Genomic DNA, 5,053 nt, shown 5'->3' with positions numbered 1-5,053 from the left:
ATCAACATGACTCACAGGCACAAAACCAACTGATGCAGTACAGATGAAACCAGAGTAAAGAGATTTAAAATATGACTAAATGCTAATTAAAATAACAGTTCACCCTAAAACTTCTTCAGTCCATGCAAGATCAGGATGAGTTTGTTTCTTCATCAGATTTAAAGAAATGCATCATTGCATCACTGTCTCAGCAATGGATGCTCTGCAGTGAATGGGTGCCGTCAGAATGAATGACTTTGGAAATTACAGTCATCACTCGCTCTCGCGTCACAGTCAAACAAGAACATGTTTCCACAACAGAAGCTCAGTGGAAACTCTCGCTCTATTCTCCTCGTTCATCTCTGTGTTTTGGAGATGAAGGTGAGAAACATCGCTGAAGATTTATCGGCTATTAATCGTCTCTCTTGGAGCAGCTGTCCTTGACCTTCAGTACGTAATGAAGTGCGCTAATATCCGGCTCTAACGTGAGCGTCAGCGCCTGTGAGGAAAATAAGCATGGCTGACTGCTTCCCTCGCTTTTCATAATACAGTCTTCAATGACGGTTGCCTTGAATGTGTCCGACACATGTACACAAACAGCTCAGGAAAAGTTTGCTTCATCTCCTTCAGCCTTAAGATCCAAACACAAAGCCTTCCTCATCCATCAGAGCTGATTTCATCTGCATCACACTGATGTAAAAAAGCAGCAGAATTTGCATGCAGGACTTGCTGAGCCAATCAGAGCGCAATCACTCAACGTGTCGTATTTACTAGCAGAGAAAGACTTTCTGACAATAAAAGAATCACGGCGTAAGGTAATGGTCATAAATACGTTTCAATGTGTGAAACTGTACTTGGGCCCTTTAAGAGGTCACTACACTACATTTCCCATCATCCTCTATGGCAGCTTGAAAATATAATTTAAAAAGAAGCAACCAATTACTTCTGCCTATGGGTACTTGAATACGTTAAAATATTTGAACAAACCTAACCAAACACACACACACACACACACACACTCAGACACATTCAGACACACACACTCATACACTTACACACACACACACACACACACTCAGACAGAAGTGATGATCTGAAAGGCAGCAGATGGGTGACAAACAGTCTGGCTGCAGGAGTCAAGGTGAACGCTCTCCACCTGTTGTTTACCTGACAGAGAGCTGGACAGGTAAGACACAGAGGACAGGTGTTCACACACACACACACACACACAGGCATCACATTCAGCTGCAGAGAATCAACATGACTCACAGGCACAAAACCAACTGATGCAGTACAGATGAAACCAGAGTAAAGAGATTTAAAATATGACTAAATGCTAATTAAAATAACAGTTCACCCTAAAACTTCTTCAGTCCATGCAAGATCAGGATGAGTTTGTTTCTTCATCAGATTTAAAGAAATGCATCATTGCATCACTGTCTCAGCAATGGATGCTCTGCAGTGAATGGGTGCCGTCAGAATGAATGACTTTGGAAATTACAGTCATCTCTCGTTCTCGCGTCACAGTCAAACAAGAACATGTTTCCACAACAGAAGCTCAGTGGAAACTCTCGCTCTATTCTCCTCGTTCATCTCTGTGTTTTGGAGATGAAGGTGAGAAACATCGCTGAAGATTTATCGGCTATTAATCGTCTCTCTTGGAGCAGCTGTCCTTGACCTTCAGTACGTAATGAAGTGCGCTAATATCCGGCTCTAACGTGAGCGTCAGCGCCTGTGAAGAAAATAAGCATGGCTGACTGCTTCCCTCGCTTTTCATAAGACATACAGTCTTCAATGACGGTTGCCTTGAATGTGTCCGACACATGTACACAAACAGCTCAGGAAAAGTTTGCTTCATCTCCTTCAGCCTTAAGATCCAAACACAAAGCCTTCCTCATCCATCAGAGCTGATTTCATCTGCATCACACTGATGTAAAAAAGCAGCAGAATTTGCATGCAGGACTTGCTGAGCCAATCAGAGCGCAATCACTCAACGTGTCGTATTTACTAGCAGAGAAAGACTTTCTGACAATAAAAGAATCACGGCGTAAGGTAATGGTCATAAATACGTTTCAATGTGTGAAACTGTACTTGGGCCCTTTAAGAGGTCACTACACTACATTTCCCATCATCCTCTATGGCAGCTTGAAAATATAATTTAAAAAGAAGCAACCAATTACTTCTGCCTATGGGTACTTGAATACGTTAAAATATTTGAACAAACCTAACCAAAAGGAACACAATTCACAGTAATGCACATTAGCTGGACCAACCATGGAAAACACAGTTTTAGACATGTTTGAGATGAAGAAGTGATGTTTTTAGTGATTTGACATTGAAGCTTGGCAAACAGTTTCCACAGTTAATCAGATAAATTTAGACATGCATTATTGTAAGTAGTTGTAAAAGAGCAATTTCAAGATCACCATCAAATACATACAATGCTTTCAGTTAAGGCAGGAACATGTGAGGTGAGATCACATGCCCTTCAAACAACTGTCATTCTGAAGTGTGTGGAGCGTTCAGCCCATCCAGACCCAGACAGTCTGTCCTTCTGTCTCTGCAGCTCTGTAACTACAGCTAATGTTCCTTCCTGTCTTACTGAGGAACATTCATAAAGAAATATCAGTAATGCTTGAAAAAGTCTCTTCCACTAAGCTGGATGCTATGCAGTTCCTAGGGTGTTGTGAGTGTTTTAGGCTGTGGTTGCTAGAGTAATCTGAGTGTTTTAGGCTGTTTTCATGCGGTTGCTAGGGTATTCTGAGTGTTTTGGGCTGTTGTTATGCAGTTGCTAGGATATTCAGAGTGTTTTAGGCTGTTGCTATGTGGTTACTAGGGTGTTGTGAGTGTTTTAGGCTGTGGTTGCTAGAGTAATCTGAGTGTTTTAGGCTGTTTTCACGCAGTTACTAGGGTGTTGTGAGTGTTTTAGGCTGTGGTTGCTAGAGTAATCTGAGTGTTTTAGGCTGTTTTCACGCAGTTACTAGGGTGTTGTGAGTGTTTTAGGCTGTGGTTGCTAGAGTAATCTGAGTGTTTTAGGCTGTTTTCACGCAGTTACTAGGGTGTTGTGAGTGTTTTAGGCTGTGGTTGCTAGAGTAATCTGAGTGTTTTAGGCTGTTTTCACGCAGTTACTAGGGTGTTGTGAGTGTTTTAGGCTGTGGTTGCTAGAGTAATCTGAGTGTTTTAGGCTGTTTTCACGCAGTTACTAGGGTGTTGTGAGTGTTTTAGGCTGTGGTTGCTAGAGTAATCTGAGTGTTTTAGGCTGTTTTCACGCAGTTACTAGGGTGTTGTGAGTGTTTTAGGCTGTGGTTGCTAGAGTAATCTGAGTGTTTTAGGCTGTTTTCACGCAGTTACTAGGGTGTTGTGAGTGTTTTAGGCTGTGGTTGCTAGAGTAATCTGAGTGTTTTAGGCTGTTTTCACGCAGTTACTAGGGTGTTGTGAGTGTTTTAGGCTGTGGTTGCTAGAGTAATCTGAGTGTTTTAGGCTGTTTTCACGCAGTTACTAGGGTGTTGTGAGTGTTTTAGGCTGTGGTTGCTAGAGTAATCTGAGTGTTTTAGGCTGTTTTCACGCAGTTACTAGGGTGTTGTGAGTGTTTTAGGCTGTGGTTGCTAGAGTAATCTGAGTGTTTTAGGCTGTTTTCACGCAGTTACTAGGGTGTTGTGAGTGTTTTAGGCTGTGGTTGCTAGAGTAATCTGAGTGTTTTAGGCTGTTTTCACGCAGTTACTAGGGTGTTGTGAGTGTTTTAGGCTGTGGTTGCTAGAGTAATCTGAGTGTTTTAGGCTGTTTTCACGCAGTTACTAGGGTGTTGTGAGTGTTTTAGGCTGTGGTTGCTAGAGTAATCTGAGTGTTTTAGGCTGTTTTCACGCAGTTACTAGGGTGTTGTGTGTTTTAGGCTGTTGTTATGTGGTTACTAGGGTGTTGTGAGTGTTTTAGGCTGTGGTTGCTAGGGTAATCTGAGTGTTTTAGGCTGTTTTCATGTGGTTACTAGGGTGTTGTGAGTGTTTTAGGCTGTTGTTATGCGGTTGCTAGGGTATTCTGAGTGTTTTAGGCTGTTTTCATGTGGTTACTAGGGTGTTGTGAGTGTTTTAGGCTGTTGTTATGCGGTTGCTAGGGTATTCTGAGTGTTTTAGGCTGTTTTCATGTGGTTACTAGGGTGTTGTGAGTGTTTTAGGCTGTTGTTATGCGGTTGCTAGGGTATTCTGAGTGTTTTAGGCTTTTTTTATGCAGTTGCTAGGATATTCAGAGTGTTTTAGGCTGTTATGCGGTTACGAGGGTTTGTGAGTGTTTTAGACTGTTGCTATGCGGTTGCTAGGGTGTTTTGGGTGTTTTAGGCAGTCGTTAGGGAGTTCAGAGTGTTTTAGGCTGTTGCTATGCGGTTGCTAGGGTGTTGTGGCTGGTTTCTAGGTGCAGGTTCATGCTTCAGCAGATCTATTGTAATCACTCTGCTCAGATCAGGCAGGATGAAGGTCGATCTCCTCACCATGAGGACTCTATAAACAGACTCATGCTCTTCCTGAAGACTCATATCCTGAGGAACGGCTCCGGAGGACCTTCAGCTCAAGGACGTCTGCGCTTCCTCCTCTTGCTTCAGAGTTCTTATCTACCATCCAGCGTCAGGCTTCATACACACTTCCTGTTCCTCCAGCTCCTGTCCCTCACACACACACACACACATTAGATCTGATGGAGCGGTTCCGTGTGAGAAGGCCATCCATAAAAAATACGGTAGCAATGTTTTAGGAAAACGTTTTGTAAACTTAAATTTACAGTTAAATACCGTAATTTCATTAACTGATATAATGTTAATATACCAACCTATTGAAGTACTGAAATCTGTTTTGTACCTTTGTAATACACTGATAACCACCAAATGCAGGAGGTGATGAGAAAGTCACATGATGAACTAAAGCCTATCACAAGCAGCTTTTAAATAATAACATATAGAAGGTCATTCACGCAAACACTAAACACCATCACGGTAACACGCATGAAACTGAAATAATGCAATAAACATTCATTTAACAACATTAGGTGTAACACACAACCCTAATATACAAAACTGATAAGAAAAAACTAA

This window comes from Sinocyclocheilus rhinocerous, unplaced genomic scaffold (assembly GCF_001515625.1).
Source record: "Sinocyclocheilus rhinocerous isolate Xijiao unplaced genomic scaffold, SAMN03320098_v1.1 scaffold2236, whole genome shotgun sequence".
Taxonomy (NCBI): Eukaryota; Metazoa; Chordata; class Actinopteri; order Cypriniformes; family Cyprinidae; genus Sinocyclocheilus; species Sinocyclocheilus rhinocerous.
Note: the sequence above shows the minus strand (reverse complement) of the source record.